Consider the following 27,242-nt stretch of genomic DNA (forward strand, 5'->3'; position numbering starts at 1 on the left):
GTGGCAACATGATGCACTATAAAGTGAAGAGAGGAGCTTTGAGCGAAATGCTGCTTACCACCCGCTTACTGCAAAAGCACACGAGCTCCTTCGAGCCGGAATTGAACCAGCGACCTAAGGATGACTTTGCTTTGTATTCCACTACAGTCCTCCGCTCTACCAGCTGAGCTATCGAAGGGAAGCGGCAAAGGTGCCTTTGTTTGCCGATAGTTTGCCGTGCGCATTTTGACGCTTCTGGCCTGGCGGAGTCACGTGCGCGTCATCGGTACCTGCTCGTGCCGCAGCGTTGGTGGGACTGTGAGCTGCCAGCTACTCTCCACAGCCTGGATAACGCGTCTGACTACAAATCAGAAGATTGTAGGTTTGACTCCTATCTGGCTCGGAGTTTTTTGCAAACAGCGCGTTATAAATGTAAACACCTTGCAAGATGCCCCACATGGCAGCGCTGCCTGGCCGCTTGCATGGCAAGTGCCTTCTCAGCGCAGCAGGCAGCACGTCAGTCTCCTAATGCGAAGATCCTGAGTTGAATCTTCGGAGAAGGCGTCAGTGCTGGCAAAGTCGTTTTTTGGGCTTCTCTCACCTTTGCTGGATGTGAAAAGCAAGAAATCTTGCTGACGACATGGCAGAAAAAGATTTGCTGTCCGTTTTTCCCGTCTGACAGGGGTTCAGTGACGCGAGAGCCCATTTCGTTCTGAATAATTGCTCTAAGCCAAAAGGAAAGTGGAGAATGCGGGCATCGATCCCGCTACCTCTCACATGCTAAGCGAGCGCTCTACCATTTGAGCTAATTCCCCGGTCGCTTTGTGCATGGTGCTTTAGTTTGCTCCTCAGTAGCCTCTTCGCACTCGCCGCCACGCAGCTCCGCGACCGGCAGAGAAATCCTGCTTGAGGATTGGCCCACTCCTTGACTTCATTAAATACTTTGCTCCAATCGGCGTTGCCGAGCAGCAGTAGGACGTGAAGCCACAGCAACGATGAAAGAAGCCGAGAAGACCCCGAGACTGCGGCAGGGAAGCGAGGTGAGCGGAAAGTGGCGGCCGTCCCGAGCGTGAGGGAGCAGCCGAGAGCGCTGTCTGACTGATAGACGACTTCTTTTGCCTGAAAGTGAGTGCTGAGTGTTTCAAAGTGTTGCTGCTCAATGGCACTCCCTGCTGGTGAGCAGACACAAATGCTCAAGCAAAACAGCTGTGTGCTGGTGGACGCAGAGAGCATTAAAGTTCGAGACAAGAAAAAGAGGTGTCTTGTGCCTTCGTGGCAACATGATGCACTATAAAGTGAAGAGAGGAGCTTTGAGCGAAATGCTGCTTACCACCCGCTTACTGCAAAAGCACGCGAGCTCCTTCGAGCCGGAATTGAACCAGCGACCTAAGGATGACTTTGCTTTGTATTCCACTACAGTCCTCCGCTCTACCAGCTGAGCTATCGAAGGGAAGCGGCAAAGGTGCTTTTGTTTGCCGATAGTTTGCCGTGCGCATTCTGACGCTTCTGGCCTGGCGGAGTCACGTGCGCGTCATCGGTACCTGCTCGTGCCGCAGCGTTGGTGGGACTGTGAGCTGCCAGCTACTCTCCACAGCCTGGATAACGCGTCTGACTACAAATCAGAAGATTGTAGGTTTGACTCCTATCTGGCTCGGAGTTTTTTGCAAACAGCGCGTTATAAATGTAAACACCTTGCAAGATGCCCCACATGGCAGCGCTGCCTGGCCGCTTGCATGGCAAGTGCCTTCTCAGCGCAGCAGGCAGCACGTCAGTCTCCTAATGCGAAGATCCTGAGTTGAATCTTCGGAGAAGGCGTCAGTGCTGGCAAAGTCGTTTTTTGGGCTTCTCTCACCTTTGCTGGATGTGAAAAGCAAGAAATCTTGCTGACGACATGGCAGAAAAAGATTTGCTGTCCGTTTTTCCCGTCTGACAGGGGTTCAGTGACGCGAGAGCCCATTTCGTTCTGAATAATTGCTCTAAGCCAAAAGGAAAGTGGAGAATGCGGGCATCGATCCCGCTACCTCTCACATGCTAAGCGAGCGCTCTACCATTTGAGCTAATTCCCCGGTCGCTTTATGCATGGTGCTTTAGTTTGCTCCTCAGTAGCCTCTTCGCACTCGCCGCCACGCAGCTCCGCGACCGGCAGAGAAATCCTGCTTGAGGATTGGCCCACTCCTTGACTTCATTAAATACTTTGCTCCAATCGGCGTTGCTGAGCAGCAGTAGGACGTGAAGCCACAGCAACGATGAAAGAAGCCGAGAAGATCCCGAGACTGCGGCAGGGAAGCGAGGTGAGCGGAAAGTGGCGGCCGTCCCGAGCGTGAGGGAGCAGCCGAGAGCGCTGTCTGACTGATAGACGACTTCTTTTGCCTGAAAGTGAGTGCTGAGTGTTTCAAAGTGTTGCTGCTCAATGGCACTCCCTGCTGGTGAGCAGACACAAATGCTCAAGCAAAACAGCTGTGTGCTGGTGGACGCAGAGAGCATTAAAGTTCGAGACAAGAAAAAGAGGTGTCTTGTGCCTTCGTGGCAACATGATGCACTATAAAGTGAAGAGAGGAGCTTTGAGCGAAATGCTGCTTACCACCCGCTTACTGCAAAAGCACACGAGCTCCTTCGAGCCAGAATTGAACCAGCGACCTAAGGATGACTTTGCTTTGTATTGCACTACAGTCCTCCGCTCTACCAGCTGAGCTATCGAAGGGAAGCGGCAAAGGTGCTTTTGTTTGCCGATAGTTTGCCGTGCGCATTTTGATGCTTCTGGCCTGGCGGAGTCACGTGCGCGTCATCGGTACCTGCTCGTGCCGCAGCGTTGGTGGGACTGTGAGTTGCCAGCTACTCTCCACAGCCTGGATAACGCGTCTGACTACAAATCAGAAGATTGTAGGTTTGACTCCTATCTGGCTCGGAGTTTTTTGCAAACAGCGCGTTATAAATGTAAACACCTTGCAAGATGCCCCACATGGCAGCGCTGACTGGCCGCTTGCATGGCAAGTGCCTTCTCAGCGCAGCAGGCAGCACGTCAGTCTCCTAATGCGAAGATCCTGAGTTGAATCTTCGGAGAAGGCGTCAGTGCTGGCAAAGTCGTTTTTTGGGCTTCTCTCACCTTTGCTGGATGTGAAAAGCAAGAAATCTTGCTGACGACATGGCAGAAAAAGATTTGCTGTCCATTTTTCCCGTCTGACAGGGGTTCAGTGACGCGAGAGCCCATTTCGTTCTGAATAATTGCTCTAAGCCAAAAGGAAAGTGGAGAATGCGGGCATCGATCCCGCTACCTCTCACATGCTAAGCGAGCGCTCTACCATTTGAGCTAATTCCCCGGTCGCTTTATGCATGGTGCTTTAGTTTGCTCCTCAGTAGCCTCTTCGCACTCGCCGCCACGCAGCTCCGCGACCGGCAGAGAAATCCTGCTTGAGGATTGGCCCACTCCTTGACTTCATTAAATACTTTGCTCCAATCGGCGTTGCCGAGCAGCAGTAGGACGTGAAGCCACAGCAACGATGAAAGAAGCCGAGAACACCCCGAGACTGCGGCAGGGAAGCGAGGTGAGCGGAAAGTGGCGGCCGTCCCGAGCGTGAGGGAGCAGCCGAGAGCGCTGTCTGACTGATAGACGACTTCTTTTGCCTGAAAGTGAGTGCTGAGTGTTTCAAAGTGTTGCTGCTCAATGGCACTCCCTGCTGGTGAGCAGACACAAATGCTCAAGCAAAACAGCTGTGTGCTGGTGGACGCAGAGAGCATTAAAGTTCGAGACAAGAAAAAGAGGTGTCTTGTGCCTTTGTGGCAACATGATGCACTATAAAGTGAAGAGAGGCGCTTTGAGCGAAATGCTGCTTACCACCCGCTTACTGCAAAAGCACGCGAGCTCCTTCGAGCCGGAATTGAACCAGCGACCTAAGGATGACTTTGCTTTGTATTCCACTACAGTCCTCCGCTCTGCCAGCTGAGCTATCGAAGGGAAGCGGCAAAGGTGCTTTTGTTTGCCGATAGTTTGCCGTGCGCATTTTGACGCTTCTGGCCTGGCGGAGTCACGTGCGCGTCATCGGTACCTGCTCGTGCCGCAGCGTTGGTGGGACTGTGAGCTGCCAGCTACTCTCCACAGCCTGGATAACGCGTCTGACTACAAATCAGAAGATTGTAGGTTTGACTCCTATCTGGCTCGGAGTTCTTTGCAAACAGCGCGTTATAAATGTAAACACCTTGCAAGATGCCCCACATGGCAGCGCTGCCTGGCCGCTTGCATGGCAAGTGCCTTCTCAGCGCAGCAGGCAGCACGTCAGTCTCCTAATGCGAAGATCCTGAGTTGAATCTTCGGAGAAGGCGTCAGTGCTGGCAAAGTCGTTTTTTGGGCTTCTCTCACCTTTGCTGGATGTGAAAAGCAAGAAATCTTGCTGACGACATGGCAGAAAAAGATTTGCTGTCCGTTTTTCCCGTCTGACAGGGGTTCAGTGACGCGAGAGCCCATTTCGTTCTGAATAATTGCTCTAAGCCAAAAGGAAAGTGGAAAATGCGGGCATCGATCCCGCTACCTCTCACATGCTAAGCGAGCGCTCTACCATTTGAGCTAACTCCCCAGTCGCTTTGTGCATGGTGCTTTAGTTTGCTCCTCAGTAGCCTCTTCGCACTCGCCGCCACGCAGCTCCGCGACCGGCAGAGAAATCCTGCTTGAGGATTGGCCCACTCCTTGACTTCATTAAATACTTTGCTCCAATCGGCGTTGCCGAGCAGCAGTAGGACGTGAAGCCACAGCAACGATGAAAGAAGCCGAGAAGACCCCGAGACTGCGGCAGGGAAGCGAGGTGAGCGGAAAGTGGCGGCCGTCCCGAGCGTGAGGGAGCAGCCGAGAGCGCTGTCTGACTGATAGACGACTTCTTTTGCCTGAAAGTGAGTGCTGAGTGTTTCAAAGTGTTGCTGCTCAATGGCACTCCCTGCTGGTGAGCAGACACAAATGCTCAAGCAAAACAGCTGTGTGCTGGTGGACGCAGAGAGCATTAAAGTTCGAGACAAGAAAAAGAGGTGTCTTGTGCCTTCGTGGCAACATGATGCACTATAAAGTGAAGAGAGGAGCTTTGAGCGAAATGCTGCTTACCACCCGCTTACTGCAAAAGCACGCGAGCTCCTTCGAGCCGGAATTGAACCAGCGACCTAAGGATGACTTTGCTTTGTATTCCACTACAGTCCTCCGCTCTACCAGCTGAGCTATCGAAGGGAAGCGGCAAAGGTGCTTTTGTTTGCCGATAGTTTGCCGTGCGCATTTTGACGCTTCTGGCCTGGCGGAGTCACGTGCGCGTCATCGGTACCTGCTCGTGCCGCAGCGTTGGTGGGACTGTGAGCTGCCAGCTACTCTCCACAGCCTGGATAACGCGTCTGACTACAAATCAGAAGATTGTAGGTTTGACTCCTATCTGGCTCGGAGTTTTTTGCAAACAGCGCGTTATAAATGTAAACACCTTGCAAGATGCCCCACATGGCAGCGCTGCCTGGCCGCTTGCATGGCAAGTGCCTTCTCAGCGCAGCAGGCAGCACGTCAGTCTCCTAATGCGAAGATCCTGAGTTGAATCTTCGGAGAAGGCGTCAGTGCTGGCAAAGTCGTTTTTTGGGCTTCTCTCACCTTTGCTGGATGTGAAAAGCAAGAAATCTTGCTGACGACATGGCAGAAAAAGACTTGCTGTCCGTTTTTCCCGTCTGACAGGGGTTCAGTGACGCGAGAGCCCATTTCGTTCTGAATAATTGCTCTAAGCCAAAAGGAAAGTGGAGAATGCGGGCATCGATCCCGCTACCTCTCACATGCTAAGCGAGCGCTCTACCATTTGAGCTAATTCCCCGGTCGCTTTGTGCATGGTGCTTTAGTTTGCTCCTCAGTAGCCTCTTCGCACTCGCCGCCACGCAGCTCCGCGACCGGCAGAGAAATCCTGCTTGAGGATTGGCCCACTCCTTGACTTCATTAAATACTTTGCTCCAATCGGCGTTGCCGAGCAGCAGTAGGACGTGAAGCCACAGCAACGATGAAAGAAGCCGAGAAGACCCCGAGACTGCGGCAGGGAAGCGAGGTGAGCGGAAAGTGGCGGCCGTCCCGAGCGTGAGGGAGCAGCCGAGAGCGCTGTCTGACTGATAGACGACTTCTTTTGCCTGAAAGTGAGTGCTGAGTGTTTCAAAGTGTTGCTGCTCAATGGCACTCCCTGCTGGTGAGCAGACACAAATGCTCAAGCAAAACAGCTGTGTGCTGGTGGACGCAGAGAGCATTAAAGTTCGAGACAAGAAAAAGAGGTGTCTTGTGCCTTCGTGGCAACATGATGCACTATAAAGTGAAGAGCAGAGCTTTGAGCGAAATGCTGCTTACCACCCGCTTACTGCAAAAGCACACGAGCTCCTTCGAGCCGGAATTGAACCAGCGACCTAAGGATGACTTTGCTTTGTATTCCACTACAGTCCTCCGCTCTACCAGCTGAGCTATCGAAGGGAAGCGGCAAAGGTGCCTTTGTTTGCCGATAGTTTGCCGTGCGCATTTTGACGCTTCTGGCCTGGCGGAGTCACGTGCGCGTCATCGGTACCTGCTCGTGCCGCAGCGTTGGTGGGACTGTGAGCTGCCAGCTACTCTCCACAGCCTGGATAACGCGTCTGACTACAAATCAGAAGATTGTAGGTTTGACTCCTATCTGGCTCGGAGTTTTTTGCAAACAGCGCGTTATAAATGTAAACACCTTGCAAGATGCCCCACATGGCAGCGCTGCCTGGCCGCTTGCATGGCAAGTGCCTTCTCAGCGCAGCAGGCAGCACGTCAGTCTCCTAATGCGAAGATCCTGAGTTGAATCTTCGGAGAAGGCGTCAGTGCTGGCAAAGTCGTTTTTTGGGCTTCTCTCACCTTTGCTGGATGTGAAAAGCAAGAAATCTTGCTGACGACATGGCAGAAAAAGATTTGCTGTCCGTTTTTCCCGTCTGACAGGGGTTCAGTGACGCGAGAGCCCATTTCGTTCTGAATAATTGCTCTAAGCCAAAAGGAAAGTGGAGAATGCGGGCATCGATCCCGCTACCTCTCACATGCTAAGCGAGCGCTCTACCATTTGAGCTAATTCCCCGGTCGCTTTGTGCATGGTGCTTTAGTTTGCTCCTCAGTAGCCTCTTCGCACTCGCCGCCACGCAGCTCCGCGACCGGCAGAGAAATCCTGCTTGAGGATTGGCCCACTCCTTGACTTCATTAAATACTTTGCTCCAATCGGCGTTGCCGAGCAGCAGTAGGACGTGAAGCCACAGCAACGATGAAAGAAGCCGAGAAGACCCCGAGACTGCGGCAGGGAAGCGAGGTGAGCGGAAAGTGGCGGCCGTCCCGAGCGTGAGGGAGCAGCCGAGAGCGCTGTCTGACTGATAGACGACTTCTTTTGCCTGAAAGTGAGTGCTGAGTGTTTCAAAGTGTTGCTGCTCAATGGCACTCCCTGCTGGTGAGCAGACACAAATGCTCAAGCAAAACAGCTGTGTGCTGGTGGACGCAGAGAGCATTAAAGTTCGAGACAAGAAAAAGAGGTGTCTTGTGCCTTCGTGGCAACATGATGCACTATAAAGTGAAGAGAGGAGCTTTGAGCGAAATGCTGCTTACCACCCGCTTACTGCAAAAGCACGCGAGCTCCTTCGAGCCGGAATTGAACCAGCGACCTAAGGATGACTTTGCTTTGTATTCCACTACAGTCCTCCGCTCTACCAGCTGAGCTATCGAAGGGAAGCGGCAAAGGTGCTTTTGTTTGCCGATAGTTTGCCGTGCGCATTTTGACGCTTCTGGCCTGGCGGAGTCACGTGCGCGTCATCGGTACCTGCTCGTGCCGCAGCGTTGGTGGGACTGTGAGCTGCCAGCTACTCTCCACAGCCTGGATAACGCGTCTGACTACAAATCAGAAGATTGTAGGTTTGACTCCTATCTGGCTCGGAGTTTTTTGCAAACAGCGCGTTATAAATGTAAACACCTTGCAAGATGCCCCACATGGCAGCGCTGCCTGGCCGCTTGCATGGCAAGTGCCTTCTCAGCGCAGCAGGCAGCACGTCAGTCTCCTAATGCGAAGATCCTGAGTTGAATCTTCGGAGAAGGCGTCAGTGCTGGCAAAGTCGTTTTTTGGGCTTCTCTCACCTTTGCTGGATGTGAAAAGCAAGAAATCTTGCTGACGACATGGCAGAAAAAGATTTGCTGTCCGTTTTTCCCGTCTGACAGGGGTTCAGTGACGCGAGAGCCCATTTCGTTCTGAATAATTGCTCTAAGCCAAAAGGAAAGTGGAGAATGCGGGCATCGATCCCGCTACCTCTCACATGCTAAGCGAGCGCTCTACCATTTGAGCTAATTCCCCGGTCGCTTTATGCATGGTGCTTTAGTTTGCTCCTCAGTAGCCTCTTCGCACTCGCCGCCACGCAGCTCCGCGACCGGCAGAGAAATCCTGCTTGAGGATTGGCCCACTCCTTGACTTCATTAAATACTTTGCTCCAATCGGCGTTGCCGAGCAGCAGTAGGACGTGAAGCCACAGCAACGATGAAAGAAGCCGAGAACACCCCGAGACTGCGGCAGGGAAGCGAGGTGAGCGGAAAGTGGCGGCCGTCCCGAGCGTGAGGGAGCAGCCGAGAGCGCTGTCTGACTGATAGACGACTTCTTTTGCCTGAAAGTGAGTGCTGAGTGTTTCAAAGTGTTGCTGCTCAATGGCACTCCCTGCTGGTGAGCAGACACAAATGCTCAAGCAAAACAGCTGTGTGCTGGTGGACGCAGAGAGCATTAAAGTTCGAGACAAGAAAAAGAGGTGTCTTGTGCCTTTGTGGCAACATGATGCACTATAAAGTGAAGAGAGGCGCTTTGAGCGAAATGCTGCTTACCACCCGCTTACTGCAAAAGCACGCGAGCTCCTTCGAGCCGGAATTGAACCAGCGACCTAAGGATGACTTTGCTTTGTATTCCACTACAGTCCTCCGCTCTGCCAGCTGAGCTATCGAAGGGAAGCGGCAAAGGTGCTTTTGTTTGCCGATAGTTTGCCGTGCGCATTTTGACGCTTCTGGCCTGGCGGAGTCACGTGCGCGTCATCGGTACCTGCTCGTGCCGCAGCGTTGGTGGGACTGTGAGCTGCCAGCTACTCTCCACAGCCTGGATAACGCGTCTGACTACAAATCAGAAGATTGTAGGTTTGACTCCTATCTGGCTCGGAGTTTTTTGCAAACAGCGCGTTATAAATGTAAACACCTTGCAAGATGCCCCACATGGCAGCGCTGCCTGGCCGCTTGCATGGCAAGTGCCTTCTCAGCGCAGCAGGCAGCACGTCAGTCTCCTAATGCGAAGATCCTGAGTTGAATCTTCGGAGAAGGCGTCAGTGCTGGCAAAGTCGTTTTTTGGGCTTCTCTCACCTTTGCTGGATGTGAAAAGCAAGAAATCTTGCTGACGACATGGCAGAAAAAGATTTGCTGTCCGTTTTTCCCGTCTGACAGGGGTTCAGTGACGCGAGAGCCCATTTCGTTCTGAATAATTGCTCTAAGCCAAAAGGAAAGTGGAAAATGCGGGCATCGATCCCGCTACCTCTCACATGCTAAGCGAGCGCTCTACCATTTGAGCTAACTCCCCAGTCGCTTTGTGCTTGGTGCTTTAGTTTGCTCCTCAGTAGCCTCTTCGCACTCGCCGCCACGCAGCTCCGCGACCGGCAGAGAAATCCTGCTTGAGGATTGGCCCACTCCTTGACTTCATTAAATACTTTGCTCCAATCGGCGTTGCCGAGCAGCAGTAGGACGTGAAGCCACAGCAACGATGAAAGAAGCCGAGAAGACCCCGAGACTGCGGCAGGGAAGCGAGGTGAGCGGAAAGTGGCGGCCGTCCCGAGCGTGAGGGAGCAGCCGAGAGCGCTGTCTGACTGATAGACGACTTCTTTTGCCTGAAAGTGAGTGCTGAGTGTTTCAAAGTGTTGCTGCTCAATGGCACTCCCTGCTGGTGAGCAGACACAAATGCTCAAGCAAAACAGCTGTGTGCTGGTGGACGCAGAGAGCATTAAAGTTCGAGACAAGAAAAAGAGGTGTCTTGTGCCTTCGTGGCAACATGATGCACTATAAAGTGAAGAGAGGAGCTTTGAGCGAAATGCTGCTTACCACCCGCTTACTGCAAAAGCACGCGAGCTCCTTCGAGCCGGAATTGAACCAGCGACCTAAGGATGACTTTGCTTTGTATTCCACTACAGTCCTCCGCTCTACCAGCTGAGCTATCGAAGGGAAGCGGCAAAGGTGCTTTTGTTTGCCGATAGTTTGCCGTGCGCATTTTGACGCTTCTGGCCTGGCGGAGTCACGTGCGCGTCATCGGTACCTGCTCGTGCCGCAGCGTTGGTGGGACTGTGAGCTGCCAGCTACTCTCCACAGCCTGGATAACGCGTCTGACTACAAATCAGAAGATTGTAGGTTTGACTCCTATCTGGCTCGGAGTTTTTTGCAAACAGCGCGTTATAAATGTAAACACCTTGCAAGATGCCCCACATGGCAGCGCTGCCTGGCCGCTTGCATGGCAAGTGCCTTCTCAGCGCAGCAGGCAGCACGTCAGTCTCCTAATGCGAAGATCCTGAGTTGAATCTTCGGAGAAGGCGTCAGTGCTGGCAAAGTCGTTTTTTGGGCTTCTCTCACCTTTGCTGGATGTGAAAAGCAAGAAATCTTGCTGACGACATGGCAGAAAAAGATTTGCTGTCCGTTTTTCCCGTCTGACAGGGGTTCAGTGACGCGAGAGCCCATTTCGTTCTGAATAATTGCTCTAAGCCAAAAGGAAAGTGGAGAATGCGGGCATCGATCCCGCCACCTCTCACATGCTAAGCGAGCGCTCTACCATTTGAGCTAATTCCCCGGTCGCTTTGTGCATGGTGCTTTAGTTTGCTCCTCAGTAGCCTCTTCGCACTCGCCGCCACGCTGCTCCGCGACCGGCAGAGAAATCCTGCTTGAGGATCGGCCCACTCCTTGACTTCATTAAATACTTTGCTCCAATCGGCGTTGCCGAGCAGCAGTAGGACGTGAAGCCACAGCAACGATGAAAGAAGCCGAGAAGATCCCGAGACTGCGGCAGGGAAGCGAGGTGAGCGGAAAGTGGCGGCCGTCCCGAGCGTGAGGGAGCAGCCGAGAGCGCTGTCTGACTGATAGGCGACTTCTTTTGCCTGAAAGTGAGTGCTGAGTGTTTCAAAGTGTTGCTGCTCAATGGCACTCCCTGCTGGTGAGCAGACACAAATGCTCAAGCAAAACAGCTGTGTGCTGGTGGACGCAGAGAGCATTAAAGTTCGAGACAAGAAAAAGAGGTGTCTTGTGCCTTCGTGGCAACATGATGCACTATAAAGTGAAGAGAGGAGCTTTGAGCGAAATGCTGCTTACCACCCGCTTACTGCAAAAGCACGCGAGCTCCTTCGAGCCGGAATTGAACCAGCGACCTAAGGATGACTTTGTTTTGTATTCCACTACAGTCTTCCACTCTACCAGCTGAGCTATCGAAGGGAAGCGGCAAAGGTGCCTTTGTTTGCCGATAGTTTGCCGTGCGCATTTTGACGCTTCTGGCCTGGCGGAGTCACGTGCGCGTCATCGGTACCTGCTCGTGCCGCAGCGTTGGTGGGACTGTGAGCTGCCAGCTACTCTCCACAGCCTGGATAACGCGTCTGACGACAAATCAGAAGATTGTAGGTTTGACTCCTATCTGGCTCGGAGTTTTTTGCAAACAGCGCGTTATAAATGTAAACACCTTGCAAGATGCCCCACATGGCAGCGCTGCCTGGCCGCTTGCATGGCAAGTGCCTTCTCAGCGCAGCAGGCAGCACGTCAGTCTCCTAATGCGAAGATCCTGAGTTGAATCTTCGGAGAAGGCGTCAGTGCTGGCAAAGTCGTTTTTTGGGCTTCTCTCACCTTTGCTGGATGTGAAAAGCAAGAAATCTTGCTGACGACATGGCAGAAAAAGATTTGCTGTCCGTTTTTCCCGTCTGACAGGGGTTCAGTGACGCGAGAGCCCATTTCGTTCTGAATAATTGCTCTAAGCCAAAAGGAAAGTGGAGAATGCGGGCATCGATCCCGCTACCTCTCACATGCTAAGCGAGCGCTCTACCATTTGAGCTAATTCCCCGGTCGCTTTGTGCATGGTGCTTTAGTTTGCTCCTCAGTAGCCTCTTCGCACTCGCCGCCACGCAGCTCCGCGACCGGCAGAGAAATCCTGCTTGAGGATTGGCCCACTCCTTGACTTCATTAAATACTTTGCTCCAATCGGCGTTGCCGAGCAGCAGTAGGACGTGAAGCCACAGCAACGATGAAAGAAGCCGAGAAGACCCCGAGACTGCGGCAGGGAAGCGAGGTGAGCGGAAAGTGGCGCCCGTCCCGAGCGTGAGGGAGCAGCCGAGAGCGCTGTCTGACTGATAGGCGACTTCTTTTGCCTGAAAGTGAGTGCTGAGTGTTTCAAAGTGTTGCTGCTCAATGGCACTCCCTGCTGGTGAGCAGACACAAATGCTCAAGCAAAACAGCTGTGTGCTGGTGGACGCAGAGAGCATTAAAGTTCGAGACAAGAAAAAGAGGTGTCTTGTGCCTTCGTGGCAACATGATGCACTATAAAGTGAAGAGAGGAGCTTTGAGCGAAATGCTGCTTACCACCCGCTTACTGCAAAAGCACGCGAGCTCCTTCGAGCCGGAATTGAACCAGCGACCTAAGGATGACTTTGCTTTGCATTCCACTACAGTCCTCCGCTCTACCAGCTGAGCTATCGAAGGGAAGCGGCAAAGGTGCTTTTGTTTGCCGATAGTTTGCCGTGCGCATTTTGACGCTTCTGGCCTGGCGGAGTCACGTGCGCGTCATCGGTACCTGCTCGTGCCGCAGCGTTGGTGGGACTGTGAGCTGCCAGCTACTCTCCACAGCCTGGATAACGCGTCTGACTACAAATCAGAAGATTGTAGGTTTGACTCCTATCTGGCTCGGAGTTTTTTGCAAACAGCGCGTTATAAATGTAAACACCTTGCAAGATGCCCCACATGGCAGCGCTGCCTGGCCGCTTGCATGGCAAGTGCCTTCTCAGCGCAGCAGGCAGCACGTCAGTCTCCTAATGCGAAGATCCTGAGTTGAATCTTCGGAGAAGGCGTCAGTGCTGGCAAAGTCGTTTTTTGGGCTTCTCTCACCTTTGCTGGATGTGAAAAGCAAGAAATCTTGCTGACGACATGGCAGAAAAAGATTTGCTGTCCGTTTTTCCCGTCTGACAGGGGTTCAGTGACGCGAGAGCCCATTTCGTTCTGAATAATTGCTCTAAGCCAAAAGGAAAGTGGAGAATGCGGGCATCGATCCCGCTACCTCTCACATGCTAAGCGAGCGCTCTACCATTTGAGCTAATTCCCCGGTCGCTTTGTGCATGGTGCTTTAGTTTGCTCCTCAGTAGCCTCTTCGCACTCGCCGCCACGCAGCTCCGCGACCGGCAGAGAAATCCTGCTTGAGGATTGGCCCACTCCTTGACTTCATTAAATACTTTGCTCCAATCGGCGTTGCCGAGCAGCAGTAGGACGTGAAGCCACAGCAACGATGAAAGAAGCCGAGAAGACCCCGAGACTGCGGCAGGGAAGCGAGGTGAGCGGAAAGTGGCGGCCGTCCCGAGCGTGAGGCAGCAGCCGAGAGCGCTGTCTGACTGATAGACGACTTCTTTTGCCTGAAAGTGAGTGCTGAGTGTTTCAAAGTGTTGCTGCTCAATGGCACTCCCTGCTGGTGAGCAGACACAAATGCTCAAGCAAAACAGCTGTGTGCTGGTGGACGCAGAGAGCATTAAAGTTCGAGACAAGAAAAAGAGGTGTCTTGTGCCTTCGTGGCAACATGATGCACTATAAAGTGAAGAGAGGAGCTTTGAGCGAAATGCTGCTTACCACCCGCTTACTGCAAAAGCACACGAGCTCCTTCGAGCCGGAATTGAACCAGCGACCTAAGGATGACTTTGCTTTGTATTCCACTACAGTCCTCCGCTCTACCAGCTGAGCTATCGAAGGGAAGCGGCAAAGGTGCCTTTGTTTGCCGATAGTTTGCCGTGCGCATTTTGACGCTTCTGGCCTGGCGGAGTCACGTGCGCGTCATCGGTACCTGCTCGTGCCGCAGCGTTGGTGGGACTGTGAGCTGCCAGCTACTCTCCACAGCCTGGATAACGCGTCTGACTACAAATCAGAAGATTGTAGGTTTGACTCCTATCTGGCTCGGAGTTTTTTGCAAACAGCGCGTTATAAATGTAAACACCTTGCAAGATGCCCCACATGGCAGCGCTGCCTGGCCGCTTGCATGGCAAGTGCCTTCTCAGCGCAGCAGGCAGCACGTCAGTCTCCTAATGCGAAGATCCTGAGTTGAATCTTCGGAGAAGGCGTCAGTGCTGGCAAAGTCGTTTTTTGGGCTTCTCTCACCTTTGCTGGATGTGAAAAGCAAGAAATCTTGCTGACGACATGGCAGAAAAAGACTTGCTGTCCGTTTTTCCCGTCTGACAGAGGTTCAGTGACGCGAGAGCCCATTTCGTTCTGAATAATTGCTCTAAGCCAAAAGGAAAGTGGAGAATGCGGGCATCGATCCCGCTACCTCTCACATGCTAAGCGAGCGCTCTACCATTTGAGCTAATTCCCCGGTCGCTTTGTGCATGGTGCTTTAGTTTGCTCCTCAGTAGCCTCTTCGCACTCGCCGCCACGCAGCTCCGCGACCGGCAGAGAAATCCTGCTTGAGGATTGGCCCACTCCTTGACTTCATTAAATACTTTGCTCCAATCGGCGTTGCCGAGCAGCAGTAGGACGTGAAGCCACAGCAACGATGAAAGAAGCCGAGAAGACCCCGAGACTGCGGCAGGGAAGCGAGGTGAGCGGAAAGTGGCGGCCGTCCCGAGCGTGAGGGAGCAGCCGAGAGCGCTGTCTGACTGATAGACGACTTCTTTTGCCTGAAAGTGAGTGCTGAGTGTTTCAAAGTGTTGCTGCTCAATGGCACTCCCTGCTGGTGAGCAGACACAAATGCTCAAGCAAAACAGCTGTGTGCTGGTGGACGCAGAGAGCATTAAAGTTCGAGACAAGAAAAAGAGGTGTCTTGTGCCTTCGTGGCAACATGATGCACTATAAAGTGAAGAGAGGAGCTTTGAGCGAAATGCTGCTTACCACCCGCTTACTGCAAAAGCACGCGAGCTCCTTCGAGCCGGAATTGAACCAGCGACCTAAGGATGACTTTGCTTTGTATTCCACTACAGTCCTCCGCTCTACCAGCTGAGCTATCGAAGGGAAGCGGCAAAGGTGCTTTTGTTTGCCGATAGTTTGCCGTGCGCATTTTGACGCTTCTGGCCTGGCGGAGTCACGTGCGCGTCATCGGTACCTGCTCGTGCCGCAGCGTTGGTGGGACTGTGAGCTGCCAGCTACTCTCCACAGCCTGGATAACGCGTCTGACTACAAATCAGAAGATTGTAGGTTTGACTCCTATCTGGCTCGGAGTTTTTTGCAAACAGCGCGTTATAAATGTAAACACCTTGCAAGATGCCCCACATGGCAGCGCTGCCTGGCCGCTTGCATGGCAAGTGCCTTCTCAGCGCAGCAGGCAGCACGTCAGTCTCCTAATGCGAAGATCCTGAGTTGAATCTTCGGAGAAGGCGTCAGTGCTGGCAAAGTCGTTTTTTGGGCTTCTCTCACCTTTGCTGGATGTGAAAAGCAAGAAATCTTGCTGACGACATGGCAGAAAAAGATTTGCTGTCCGTTTTTCCCGTCTGACAGGGGTTCAGTGACGCGAGAGCCCATTTCGTTCTGAATAATTGCTCTAAGCCAAAAGGAAAGTGGAGAATGCGGGCATCGATCCCGCCACCTCTCACATGCTAAGCGAGCGCTCTACCATTTGAGCTAATTCCCCGGTCGCTTTGTGCATGGTGCTTTAGTTTGCTCCTCAGTAGCCTCTTCGCACTCGCCGCCACGCTGCTCCGCGACCGGCAGAGAAATCCTGCTTGAGGATCGGCCCACTCCTTGACTTCATTAAATACTTTGCTCCAATCGGCGTTGCCGAGCAGCAGTAGGACGTGAAGCCACAGCAACGATGAAAGAAGCCGAGAAGATCCCGAGACTGCGGCAGGGAAGCGAGGTGAGCGGAAAGTGGCGGCCGTCCCGAGCGTGAGGGAGCAGCCGAGAGCGCTGTCTGACTGATAGGCGACTTCTTTTGCCTGAAAGTGAGTGCTGAGTGTTTCAAAGTGTTGCTGCTCAATGGCACTCCCTGCTGGTGAGCAGACACAAATGCTCAAGCAAAACAGCTGTGTGCTGGTGGACGCAGAGAGCATTAAAGTTCGAGACAAGAAAAAGAGGTGTCTTGTGCCTTCGTGGCAACATGATGCACTATAAAGTGAAGAGAGGAGCTTTGAGCGAAATGCTGCTTACCACCCGCTTACTGCAAAAGCACGCGAGCTCCTTCGAGCCGGAATTGAACCAGCGACCTAAGGATGACTTTGTTTTGTATTCCACTACAGTCTTCCACTCTACCAGCTGAGCTATCGAAGGGAAGCGGCAAAGGTGCCTTTGTTTGCCGATAGTTTGCCGTGCGCATTTTGACGCTTCTGGCCTGGCGGAGTCACGTGCGCGTCATCGGTACCTGCTCGTGCCGCAGCGTTGGTGGGACTGTGAGCTGCCAGCTACTCTCCACAGCCTGGATAACGCGTCTGACGACAAATCAGAAGATTGTAGGTTTGACTCCTATCTGGCTCGGAGTTTTTTGCAAACAGCGCGTTATAAATGTAAACACCTTGCAAGATGCCCCACATGGCAGCGCTGCCTGGCCGCTTGCATGGCAAGTGCCTTCTCAGCGCAGCAGGCAGCACGTCAGTCTCCTAATGCGAAGATCCTGAGTTGAATCTTCGGAGAAGGCGTCAGTGCTGGCAAAGTCGTTTTTTGGGCTTCTCTCACCTTTGCTGGATGTGAAAAGCAAGAAATCTTGCTGACGACATGGCAGAAAAAGATTTGCTGTCCGTTTTTCCCGTCTGACAGGGGTTCAGTGACGCGAGAGCCCATTTCGTTCTGAATAATTGCTCTAAGCCAAAAGGAAAGTGGAGAATGCGGGCATCGATCCCGCTACCTCTCACATGCTAAGCGAGCGCTCTACCATTTGAGCTAATTCCCCGGTCGCTTTGTGCATGGTGCTTTAGTTTGCTCCTCAGTAGCCTCTTCGCACTCGCCGCCACGCAGCTCCGCGACCGGCAGAGAAATCCTGCTTGAGGATTGGCCCACTCCTTGACTTCATTAAATACTTTGCTCCAATCGGCGTTGCCGAGCAGCAGTAGGACGTGAAGCCACAGCAACGATGAAAGAAGCCGAGAAGACCCCGAGACTGCGGCAGGGAAGCGAGGTGAGCGGAAAGTGGCGCCCGTCCCGAGCGTGAGGGAGCAGCCGAGAGCGCTGTCTGACTGATAGGCGACTTCTTTTGCCTGAAAGTGAGTGCTGAGTGTTTCAAAGTGTTGCTGCTCAATGGCACTCCCTGCTGGTGAGCAGACACAAATGCTCAAGCAAAACAGCTGTGTGCTGGTGGACGCAGAGAGCATTAAAGTTCGAGACAAGAAAAAGAGGTGTCTTGTGCCTTCGTGGCAACATGATGCACTATAAAGTGAAGAGAGGAGCTTTGAGCGAAATGCTGCTTACCACCCGCTTACTGCAAAAGCACGCGAGCTCCTTCGAGCCGGAATTGAACCAGCGACCTAAGGATGACTTTGCTTTGCATTCCACTACAGTCCTCCGCTCTACCAGCTGAGCTATCGAAGGGAAGCGGCAAAGGTGCTTTTGTTTGCCGATAGTTTGCCGTGCGCATTTTGACGCTTCTGGCCTGGCGGAGTCACGTGCGCGTCATCGGTACCTGCTCGTGCCGCAGCGTTGGTGGGACTGTGAGCTGCCAGCTACTCTCCACAGCCTGGATAACGCGTCTGACTACAAATCAGAAGATTGTAGGTTTGACTCCTATCTGGCTCGGAGTTTTTTGCAAACAGCGCGTTATAAATGTAAACACCTTGCAAGATGCCCCACATGGCAGCGCTGCCTGGCCGCTTGCATGGCAAGTGCCTTCTCAGCGCAGCAGGCAGCACGTCAGTCTCCTAATGCGAAGATCCTGAGTTGAATCTTCGGAGAAGGCGTCAGTGCTGGCAAAGTCGTTTTTTGGGCTTCTCTCACCTTTGCTGGATGTGAAAAGCAAGAAATCTTGCTGACGACATGGCAGAAAAAGATTTGCTGTCCGTTTTTCCCGTCTGACAGGGGTTCAGTGACGCGAGAGCCCATTTCGTTCTGAATAATTGCTCTAAGCCAAAAGGAAAGTGGAGAATGCGGGCATCGATCCCGCTACCTCTCACATGCTAAGCGAGCGCTCTACCATTTGAGCTAATTCCCCGGTCGCTTTGTGCATGGTGCTTTAGTTTGCTCCTCAGTAGCCTCTTCGCACTCGCCGCCACGCAGCTCCGCGACCGGCAGAGAAATCCTGCTTGAGGATTGGCCCACTCCTTGACTTCATTAAATACTTTGCTCCAATCGGCGTTGCCGAGCAGCAGTAGGACGTGAAGCCACAGCAACGATGAAAGAAGCCGAGAAGACCCCGAGACTGCGGCAGGGAAGCGAGGTGAGCGGAAAGTGGCGGCCGTCCCGAGCGTGAGGCAGCAGCCGAGAGCGCTGTCTGACTGATAGACGACTTCTTTTGCCTGAAAGTGAGTGCTGAGTGTTTCAAAGTGTTGCTGCTCAATGGCACTCCCTGCTGGTGAGCAGACACAAATGCTCAAGCAAAACAGCTGTGTGCTGGTGGACGCAGAGAGCATTAAAGTTCGAGACAAGAAAAAGAGGTGTCTTGTGCCTTCGTGGCAACATGATGCACTATAAAGTGAAGAGAGGAGCTTTGAGCGAAATGCTGCTTACCACCCGCTTACTGCAAAAGCACACGAGCTCCTTCGAGCCGGAATTGAACCAGCGACCTAAGGATGACTTTGCTTTGTATTCCACTACAGTCCTCCGCTCTACCAGCTGAGCTATCGAAGGGAAGCGGCAAAGGTGCCTTTGTTTGCCGATAGTTTGCCGTGCGCATTTTGACGCTTCTGGCCTGGCGGAGTCACGTGCGCGTCATCGGTACCTGCTCGTGCCGCAGCGTTGGTGGGACTGTGAGCTGCCAGCTACTCTCCACAGCCTGGATAACGCGTCTGACTACAAATCAGAAGATTGTAGGTTTGACTCCTATCTGGCTCGGAGTTTTTTGCAAACAGCGCGTTATAAATGTAAACACCTTGCAAGATGCCCCACATGGCAGCGCTGCCTGGCCGCTTGCATGGCAAGTGCCTTCTCAGCGCAGCAGGCAGCACGTCAGTCTCCTAATGCGAAGATCCTGAGTTGAATCTTCGGAGAAGGCGTCAGTGCTGGCAAAGTCGTTTTTTGGGCTTCTCTCACCTTTGCTGGATGTGAAAAGCAAGAAATCTTGCTGACGACATGGCAGAAAAAGACTTGCTGTCCGTTTTTCCCGTCTGACAGAGGTTCAGTGACGCGAGAGCCCATTTCGTTCTGAATAATTGCTCTAAGCCAAAAGGAAAGTGGAGAATGCGGGCATCGATCCCGCTACCTCTCACATGCTAAGCGAGCGCTCTACCATTTGAGCTAATTCCCCGGTCGCTTTGTGCATGGTGCTTTAGTTTGCTCCTCAGTAGCCTCTTCGCACTCGCCGCCACGCAGCTCCGCGACCGGCAGAGAAATCCTGCTTGAGGATTGGCCCACTCCTTGACTTCATTAAATACTTTGCTCCAATCGGCGTTGCCGAGCAGCAGTAGGACGTGAAGCCACAGCAACGATGAAAGAAGCCGAGAAGACCCCGAGACTGCGGCAGGGAAGCGAGGTGAGCGGAAAGTGGCGGCCGTCCCGAGCGTGAGGGAGCAGCCGAGAGCGCTGTCTGACTGATAGACGACTTCTTTTGCCTGAAAGTGAGTGCTGAGTGTTTCAAAGTGTTGCTGCTCAATGGCACTCCCTGCTGGTGAGCAGACACAAATGCTCAAGCAAAACAGCTGTGTGCTGGTGGACGCAGAGAGCATTAAAGTTCGAGACAAGAAAAAGAGGTGTCTTGTGCCTTCGTGGCAACATGATGCACTATAAAGTGAAGAGAGGAGCTTTGAGCGAAATGCTGCTTACCACCCGCTTACTGCAAAAGCACACGAGCTCCTTCGAGCCGGAATTGAACCAGCGACCTAAGGATGACTTTGCTTTGTATTCCACTACAGTCCTCCGCTCTACCAGCTGAGCTATCGAAGGGAAGCGGCAAAGGTGCCTTTGTTTGCCGATAGTTTGCCGTGCGCATTTTGACGCTTCTGGCCTGGCGGAGTCACGTGCGCGTCATCGGTACCTGCTCGTGCCGCAGCGTTGGTGGGACTGTGAGCTACCAGCTACTCTCCACAGCCTGGATAACGCGTCTGACTACAAATCAGAAGATTGTAGGTTTGACTCCTATCTGGCTCGGAGTTTTTTGCAAACAGCGCGTTATAAATGTAAACACCTTGCAAGATGCCCCACATGGCAGCGCTGCCTGGCCGCTTGCATGGCAAGTGCCTTCTCAGCGCAGCAGGCAGCACGTCAGTCTCCTAATGCGAAGATCCTGAGTTGAATCTTCGGAGAAGGCGTCAGTGCTGGCAAAGTCGTTTTTTGGGCTTCTCTCACCTTTGCTGGATGTGAAAAGCAAGAAATCTTGCTGACGACATGGCAGAAAAAGATTTGCTGTCCGTTTTTCCCGTCTGACAGGGGTTCAGTGACGCGAGAGCCCATTTCGTTCTGAATAATTGCTCTAAGCCAAAAGGAAAGTGGAGAATGCGGGCATCGATCCCGCTACCTCTCACATGCTAAGCGAGCGCTCTACCATTTGAGCTAATTCCCCGGTCGCTTTGTGCATGGTGCTTTAGTTTGCTCCTCAGTAGCCTCTTCGCACTCGCCGCCACGCAGCTCCGCGACCGGCAGAGAAATCCTGCTTGAGGATTGGCCCACTCCTTGACTTCATTAAATACTTTGCTCCAATCGGCGTTGCTGAGCAGCAGTAGGACGTGAAGCCACAGCAACGATGAAAGAAGCCGAGAAGATCCCGAGACTGCGGCAGGGAAGCGAGGTGAGCGGAAAGTGGCGGCCGTCCCGAGCGTGAGGGAGCAGCCGAGAGCGCTGTCTGACTGATAGGCGACTTCTTTTGCCTGAAAGTGAGTGCTGAGTGTTTCAAAGTGTTGCTGCTCAATGGCACTCCCTGCTGGTGAGCAGACACAAATGCTCAAGCAAAACAGCTGTGTGCTGGTGGACGCAGAGAGCATTAAAGTTCGAGACAAGAAAAAGAGGTGTCTTGTGCCTTCGTGGCAACATGATGCACTATAAAGTGAAGAGAGGAGCTTTGAGCGAAATGCTGCTTACCACCCGCTTACTGCAAAAGCACACGAGCTCCTTCGAGCCGGAATTGAACCAGCGACCTAAGGATGACTTTGCTTTGTATTCCACTACAGTCCTCCGCTCTACCAGCTGAGCTATCGAAGGGAAGCGGCAAAGGTGCCTTTGTTTGCCGATAGTTTGCCGTGCGCATTTTGACGCTTCTGGCCTGGCGGAGTCACGTGCGCGTCATCGGTACCTGCTCGTGCCGCAGCGTTGGTGGGACTGTGAGCTGCCAGCTACTCTCCACAGCCTGGATAACGCGTCTGACTACAAATCAGAAGATTGTAGGTTTGACTCCTATCTGGCTCGGAGTTTTTTGCAAACAGCGCGTTATAAATGTAAACACCTTGCAAGATGCCCCACATGGCAGCGCTGCCTGGCCGCTTGCATGGCAAGTGCCTTCTCAGCGCAGCAGGCAGCACGTCAGTCTCCTAATGCGAAGATCCTGAGTTGAATCTTCGGAGAAGGCGTCAGTGCTGGCAAAGTCGTTTTTTGGGCTTCTCTCACCTTTGCTGGATGTGAAAAGCAAGAAATCTTGCTGACGACATGGCAGAAAAAGATTTGCTGTCCGTTTTTCCCGTCTGACAGGGGTTCAGTGACGCGAGAGCCCATTTCGTTCTGAATAATTGCTCTAAGCCAAAAGGAAAGTGGAGAATGCGGGCATCGATCCCGCTACCTCTCACATGCTAAGCGAGCGCTCTACCATTTGAGCTAATTCCCCGGTCGCTTTGTGCATGGTGCTTTAGTTTGCTCCTCAGTAGCCTCTTCGCACTCGCCGCCACGCAGCTCCGCGACCGGCAGAGAAATCCTGCTTGAGGATTGGCCCACTCCTTGACTTCATTAAATACTTTGCTCCAATCGGCGTTGCTGAGCAGCAGTAGGACGTGAAGCCACAGCAACGATGAAAGAAGCCGAGAAGATCCCGAGACTGCGGCAGGGAAGCGAGGTGAGCGGAAAGTGGCGGCCGTCCCGAGCGTGAGGGAGCAGCCGAGAGCGCTGTCTGACTGATAGGCGACTTCTTTTGCCTGAAAGTGAGTGCTGAGTGTTTCAAAGTGTTGCTGCTCAATGGCACTCCCTGCTGGTGAGCAGACACAAATGCTCAAGCAAAACAGCTGTGTGCTGGTGGACGCAGAGAGCATTAAAGTTCGAGACAAGAAAAAGAGGTGTCTTGTGCCTTCGTGGCAACATGATGCACTATAAAGTGAAAAGAGGAGCTTTGAGCGAAATGCTGCTTACCACCCGCTTACTGCAAAAGCACGCGAGCTCCTTCGAGCCGGAATTGAACCAGCGACCTAAGGATGACTTTGCTTTGTATTCCACTACAGTCCTCCGCTCTACCAGCTGAGCTATCGAAGGGAAGCGGCAAAGGTGCTTTTGTTTGCCGATAGTTTGCCGTGCGCATTTTGACGCTTCTGGCCTGGCGGAGTCACGTGCGCGTCATCGGTACCTGCTCGTGCCGCAGCGTTGGTGGGACTGTGAGCTGCCAGCTACTCTCCACAGCCTGGATAACGCGTCTGACTACAAATCAGAAGATTGTAGGTTTGACTCCTATCTGGCTCGGAGTTTTTTGCAAACAGCGCGTTATAAATGTAAACACCTTGCAAGATGCCCCACATGGCAGCGCTGCCTGGCCGCTTGCATGGCAAGTGCCTTCTCAGCGCAGCAGGCAGCACGTCAGTCTCCTAATGCGAAGATCCTGAGTTGAATCTTCGGAGAAGGCGTCAGTGCTGGCAAAGTCGTTTTTTGGGCTTCTCTCACCTTTGCTGGATGTGAAAAGCAAGAAATCTTGCTGACGACATGGCAGAAAAAGATTTGCTGTCCGTTTTTCCCGTCTGACAGGGGTTCAGTGACGCGAGAGCCCATTTCGTTCTGAATAATTGCTCTAAGCCAAAAGGAAAGTGGAGAATGCGGGCATCGATCCCGCTACCTCTCACATGCTAAGCGAGCGCTCTACCATTTGAGCTAATTCCCCGGTCGCTTTGTGCATGGTGCTTTAGTTTGCTCCTCAGTAGCCTCTTCGCACTCGCCGCCACGCAGCTCCGCGACCGGCAGAGAAATCCTGCTTGAGGATTGGCCCACTCCTTGACTTCATTAAATACTTTGCTCCAATCGGCGTTGCCGAGCAGCAGTAGGACGTGAAGCCACAGCAACGATGAAAGAAGCCGAGAAGACCCCGAGACTGCGGCAGGGAAGCGAGGTGAGCGGAAAGTGGCGGCCGTCCCGAGCGTGAGGGAGCAGCCGAGAGCGCTGTCTGACTGATAGACGACTTCTTTTGCCTAAAAGTGAGTGCTGAGTGTTTCAAAGTGTTGCTGCTCAATGGCACTCCCTGCTGGTGAGCAGACACAAATGCTCAAGCAAAACAGCTGTGTGCTGGTGGACGCAGAGAGCATTAAAGTTCGAGACAAGAAAAAGAGGTGTCTTGTGCCTTTGTGGCAACATGATGCACTATAAAGTGAAGAGAGGCGCTTTGAGCGAAATGCTGCTTACCACCCGCTTACTGCAAAAGCACGCGAGCTCCTTCGAGCCGGAATTGAACCAGCGACCTAAGGATGACTTTGCTTTGTATTTCCACTACAGTCCTCCGCTCTACCAGCTGAGCTATCGAAGGGAAGCGGCAAAGGTGCTTTTGTTTGCCGATAGTTTGCCGTGCGCATTTTGACGCTTCTGGCCTGGCGGAGTCACGTGCGCGTCATCGGTACCTGCTCGTGCCGCAGCGTTGGTGGGACTGTGAGCTGCCAGCTACTCTCCACAGCCTGGATAACGCGTCTGACTACAAATCAGAAGATTGTAGGTTTGACTCCTATCTGGCTCGGAGTTTTTTGCAAACAGCGCGTTATAAATGTAAACACCTTGCAAGATGCCCCACATGGCAGCGCTGCCTGGCCGCTTGCATGGCAAGTGCCTTCTCAGCGCAGCAGGCAGCACGTCAGTCTCCTAATGCGAAGATCCTGAGTTGAATCTTCGGAGAAGGCGTCAGTGCTGGCAAAGTCGTTTTTTGGGCTTCTCTCACCTTTGCTGGATGTGAAAAGCAAGAAATCTTGCTGACGACATGGCAGAAAAAGATTTGCTGTCCGTTTTTCCCGTCTGACAGGGGTTCAGTGACGCGAGAGCCCATTTCGTTCTGAATAATTGCTCTAAGCCAAAAGGAAAGTGGAGAATGCGGGCATCGATCCCGCTACCTCTCACATGCTAAGCGAGCGCTCTACCATTTGAGCTAATTCCCCGGTCGCTTTGTGCATGGTGCTTTAGTTTGCTCCTCAGTAGCCTCTTCGCACTCGCCGCCACGCAGCTCCGCGACCGGCAGAGAAATCCTGCTTGAGGATTGGCCCACTCCTTGACTTCATTAAATACTTTGCTCCAATCGGCGTTGCTGAGCAGCAGTAGGACGTGAAGCCACAGCAACGATGAAAGAAGCCGAGAAGATCCCGAGACTGCGGCAGGGAAGCGAGGTGAGCGGAAAGTGGCGGCCGTCCCGAGCGTGAGGGAGCAGCCGAGAGCGCTGTCTGACTGATAGGCGACTTCTTTTGCCTGAAAGTGAGTGCTGAGTGTTTCAAAGTGTTGCTGCTCAATGGCACTCCCTGCTGGTGAGCAGACACAAATGCTCAAGCAAAACAGCTGTGTGCTGGTGGACGCAGAGAGCATTAAAGTTCGAGACAAGAAAAAGAGGTGTCTTGTGCCTTCGTGGCAACATGATGCACTATAAAGTGAAGAGAGGAGCTTTGAGCGAAATGCTGCTTACCACCCGCTTACTGCAAAAGCACACGAGCTCCTTCGAGCCGGAATTGAACCAGCGACCTAAGGATGACTTTGCTTTGTATTCCACTACAGTCCTCCGCTCTACCAGCTGAGCTATCGAAGGGAAGCGGCAAAGGTGCCTTTGTTTGCCGATAGTTTGCCGTGCGCATTTTGACGCTTCTGGCCTGGCGGAGTCACGTGCGCGTCATCGGTACCTGCTCGTGCCGCAGCGTTGGTGGGACTGTGAGCTGCCAGCTACTCTCCACAGCCTGGATAACGCGTCTGACTACAAATCAGAAGATTGTAGGTTTGACTCCTATCTGGCTCGGAGTTTTTTGCAAACAGCGCGTTATAAATGTAAACACCTTGCAAGATGCCCCACATGGCAGCGCTGCCTGGCCGCTTGCATGGCAAGTGCCTTCTCAGCGCAGCAGGCAGCACGTCAGTCTCCTAATGCGAAGATCCTGAGTTGAATCTTCGGAGAAGGCGTCAGTGCTGGCAAAGTCGTTTTTTGGGCTTCTCTCACCTTTGCTGGATGTGAAAAGCAAGAAATCTTGCTGACGACATGGCAGAAAAAGATTTGCTGTCCGTTTTTCCCGTCTGACAGGGGTTCAGTGACGCGAGAGCCCATTTCGTTCTGAATAATTGCTCTAAGCCAAAAGGAAAGTGGAGAATGCGGGCATCGATCCCGCTACCTCTCACATGCTAAGCGAGCGCTCTACCATTTGAGCTAATTCCCCGGTCGCTTTGTGCATGGTGCTTTAGTTTGCTCCTCAGTAGCCTCTTCGCACTCGCCGCCACGCAGCTCCGCGACCGGCAGAGAAATCCTGCTTGAGGATTGGCCCACTCCTTGACTTCATTAAATACTTTGCTCCAATCGGCGTTGCTGAGCAGCAGTAGGACGTGAAGCCACAGCAACGATGAAAGAAGCCGAGAAGATCCCGAGACTGCGGCAGGGAAGCGAGGTGAGCGGAAAGTGGCGGCCGTCCCGAGCGTGAGGGAGCAGCCGAGAGCGCTGTCTGACTGATAGGCGACTTCTTTTGCCTGAAAGTGAGTGCTGAGTGTTTCAAAGTGTTGCTGCTCAATGGCACTCCCTGCTGGTGAGCAGACACAAATGCTCAAGCAAAACAGCTGTGTGCTGGTGGACGCAGAGAGCATTAAAGTTCGAGACAAGAAAAAGAGGTGTCTTGTGCCTTCGTGGCAACATGATGCACTATAAAGTGAAAAGAGGAGCTTTGAGCGAAATGCTGCTTACCACCCGCTTACTGCAAAAGCACGCGAGCTCCTTCGAGCCGGAATTGAACCAGCGACCTAAGGATGACTTTGCTTTGTATTCCACTACAGTCCTCCGCTCTACCAGCTGAGCTATCGAAGGGAAGCGGCAAAGGTGCTTTTGTTTGCCGATAGTTTGCCGTGCGCATTTTGACGCTTCTGGCCTGGCGGAGTCACGTGCGCGTCATCGGTACCTGCTCGTGCCGCAGCGTTGGTGGGACTGTGAGCTGCCAGCTACTCTCCACAGCCTGGATAACGCGTCTGACTACAAATCAGAAGATTGTAGGTTTGACTCCTATCTGGCTCGGAGTTTTTTGCAAACAGCGCGTTATAAATGTAAACACCTTGCAAGATGCCCCACATGGCAGCGCTGCCTGGCCGCTTGCATGGCAAGTGCCTTCTCAGCGCAGCAGGCAGCACGTCAGTCTCCTAATGCGAAGATCCTGAGTTGAATCTTCGGAGAAGGCGTCAGTGCTGGCAAAGTCGTTTTTTGGGCTTCTCTCACCTTTGCTGGATGTGAAAAGCAAGAAATCTTGCTGACGACATGGCAGAAAAAGATTTGCTGTCCGTTTTTCCCGTCTGACAGGGGTTCAGTGACGCGAGAGCCCATTTCGTTCTGAATAATTGCTCTAAGCCAAAAGGAAAGTGGAGAATGCGGGCATCGATCCCGCTACCTCTCACATGCTAAGCGAGCGCTCTACCATTTGAGCTAATTCCCCGGTCGCTTTGTGCATGGTGCTTTAGTTTGCTCCTCAGTAGCCTCTTCGCACTCGCCGCCACGCAGCTCCGCGACCGGCAGAGAAATCCTGCTTGAGGATTGGCCCACTCCTTGACTTCATTAAATACTTTGCTCCAATCGGCGTTGCCGAGCAGCAGTAGGACGTGAAGCCACAGC

The 27,242-nt window shown here is 52.9% G+C and overlaps 19 non-coding genes across 19 annotated transcripts; all 19 read right to left on the reverse strand.

Annotated features, from left to right (window-relative positions):
* Nucleotides 1–86: 86 nt before the first annotated feature.
* On the reverse strand, nt 87–178 carry trnay-gua (transfer RNA tyrosine (anticodon GUA)). The gene is given in 2 exon segments: nt 87–122; nt 142–178. It is a non-coding gene; the product is annotated as a tRNA-Tyr (tRNA).
* A 1,159-nt stretch (nt 179–1,337) lies between these two features.
* trnay-gua (transfer RNA tyrosine (anticodon GUA)) lies at nt 1,338–1,429 on the reverse strand. Its single transcript is given in 2 exon segments — nt 1,338–1,373; nt 1,393–1,429. It is a non-coding gene; the product is annotated as a tRNA-Tyr (tRNA).
* A 3,661-nt stretch (nt 1,430–5,090) lies between these two features.
* Nucleotides 5,091–5,182, reverse strand: trnay-gua (transfer RNA tyrosine (anticodon GUA)). The gene is given in 2 exon segments: nt 5,091–5,126; nt 5,146–5,182. It is a non-coding gene; the product is annotated as a tRNA-Tyr (tRNA).
* A 1,159-nt stretch (nt 5,183–6,341) lies between these two features.
* On the reverse strand, nt 6,342–6,433 carry trnay-gua (transfer RNA tyrosine (anticodon GUA)). The gene is given in 2 exon segments: nt 6,342–6,377; nt 6,397–6,433. It is a non-coding gene; the product is annotated as a tRNA-Tyr (tRNA).
* Nucleotides 6,434–7,592: 1,159 nt separating this feature from the next.
* On the reverse strand, nt 7,593–7,684 carry trnay-gua (transfer RNA tyrosine (anticodon GUA)). The gene is given in 2 exon segments: nt 7,593–7,628; nt 7,648–7,684. It is a non-coding gene; the product is annotated as a tRNA-Tyr (tRNA).
* Nucleotides 7,685–10,094: 2,410 nt separating this feature from the next.
* trnay-gua (transfer RNA tyrosine (anticodon GUA)) lies at nt 10,095–10,186 on the reverse strand. The gene is given in 2 exon segments: nt 10,095–10,130; nt 10,150–10,186. It is a non-coding gene; the product is annotated as a tRNA-Tyr (tRNA).
* A 543-nt stretch (nt 10,187–10,729) lies between these two features.
* Nucleotides 10,730–10,802, reverse strand: trnaa-agc (transfer RNA alanine (anticodon AGC)). Its single transcript has one exon. It is a non-coding gene; the product is annotated as a tRNA-Ala (tRNA).
* Nucleotides 10,803–12,596: 1,794 nt separating this feature from the next.
* trnay-gua (transfer RNA tyrosine (anticodon GUA)) lies at nt 12,597–12,688 on the reverse strand. Its single transcript is given in 2 exon segments — nt 12,597–12,632; nt 12,652–12,688. It is a non-coding gene; the product is annotated as a tRNA-Tyr (tRNA).
* Nucleotides 12,689–13,847: 1,159 nt separating this feature from the next.
* trnay-gua (transfer RNA tyrosine (anticodon GUA)) lies at nt 13,848–13,939 on the reverse strand. Its single transcript is given in 2 exon segments — nt 13,848–13,883; nt 13,903–13,939. It is a non-coding gene; the product is annotated as a tRNA-Tyr (tRNA).
* Nucleotides 13,940–15,098: 1,159 nt separating this feature from the next.
* Nucleotides 15,099–15,190, reverse strand: trnay-gua (transfer RNA tyrosine (anticodon GUA)). Its single transcript is given in 2 exon segments — nt 15,099–15,134; nt 15,154–15,190. It is a non-coding gene; the product is annotated as a tRNA-Tyr (tRNA).
* A 543-nt stretch (nt 15,191–15,733) lies between these two features.
* On the reverse strand, nt 15,734–15,806 carry trnaa-agc (transfer RNA alanine (anticodon AGC)). Its single transcript has one exon. It is a non-coding gene; the product is annotated as a tRNA-Ala (tRNA).
* A 1,794-nt stretch (nt 15,807–17,600) lies between these two features.
* Nucleotides 17,601–17,692, reverse strand: trnay-gua (transfer RNA tyrosine (anticodon GUA)). The gene is given in 2 exon segments: nt 17,601–17,636; nt 17,656–17,692. It is a non-coding gene; the product is annotated as a tRNA-Tyr (tRNA).
* A 1,159-nt stretch (nt 17,693–18,851) lies between these two features.
* Nucleotides 18,852–18,943, reverse strand: trnay-gua (transfer RNA tyrosine (anticodon GUA)). The gene is given in 2 exon segments: nt 18,852–18,887; nt 18,907–18,943. It is a non-coding gene; the product is annotated as a tRNA-Tyr (tRNA).
* Nucleotides 18,944–20,102: 1,159 nt separating this feature from the next.
* Nucleotides 20,103–20,194, reverse strand: trnay-gua (transfer RNA tyrosine (anticodon GUA)). Its single transcript is given in 2 exon segments — nt 20,103–20,138; nt 20,158–20,194. It is a non-coding gene; the product is annotated as a tRNA-Tyr (tRNA).
* A 1,159-nt stretch (nt 20,195–21,353) lies between these two features.
* trnay-gua (transfer RNA tyrosine (anticodon GUA)) lies at nt 21,354–21,445 on the reverse strand. Its single transcript is given in 2 exon segments — nt 21,354–21,389; nt 21,409–21,445. It is a non-coding gene; the product is annotated as a tRNA-Tyr (tRNA).
* A 1,159-nt stretch (nt 21,446–22,604) lies between these two features.
* On the reverse strand, nt 22,605–22,696 carry trnay-gua (transfer RNA tyrosine (anticodon GUA)). Its single transcript is given in 2 exon segments — nt 22,605–22,640; nt 22,660–22,696. It is a non-coding gene; the product is annotated as a tRNA-Tyr (tRNA).
* Nucleotides 22,697–23,855: 1,159 nt separating this feature from the next.
* Nucleotides 23,856–23,948, reverse strand: trnay-gua (transfer RNA tyrosine (anticodon GUA)). The gene is made up of 2 exons: nt 23,912–23,948; nt 23,856–23,891 (listed from the first exon to the last, which is right to left on the reverse strand). It is a non-coding gene; the product is annotated as a tRNA-Tyr (tRNA).
* A 1,159-nt stretch (nt 23,949–25,107) lies between these two features.
* trnay-gua (transfer RNA tyrosine (anticodon GUA)) lies at nt 25,108–25,199 on the reverse strand. Its single transcript is given in 2 exon segments — nt 25,108–25,143; nt 25,163–25,199. It is a non-coding gene; the product is annotated as a tRNA-Tyr (tRNA).
* A 1,159-nt stretch (nt 25,200–26,358) lies between these two features.
* Nucleotides 26,359–26,450, reverse strand: trnay-gua (transfer RNA tyrosine (anticodon GUA)). Its single transcript is given in 2 exon segments — nt 26,359–26,394; nt 26,414–26,450. It is a non-coding gene; the product is annotated as a tRNA-Tyr (tRNA).
* Between the last annotated feature and the right edge of the window lie 792 nt (nt 26,451–27,242).

The sequence above is a fragment of the Somniosus microcephalus genome, unplaced genomic scaffold (assembly GCF_052327205.1).
Source record: "Somniosus microcephalus isolate GS21.2 unplaced genomic scaffold, FLI_Smic_1.0 scaffold63, whole genome shotgun sequence".
Lineage (NCBI taxonomy): Eukaryota > Metazoa > Chordata > Chondrichthyes > Squaliformes > Somniosidae > Somniosus > Somniosus microcephalus.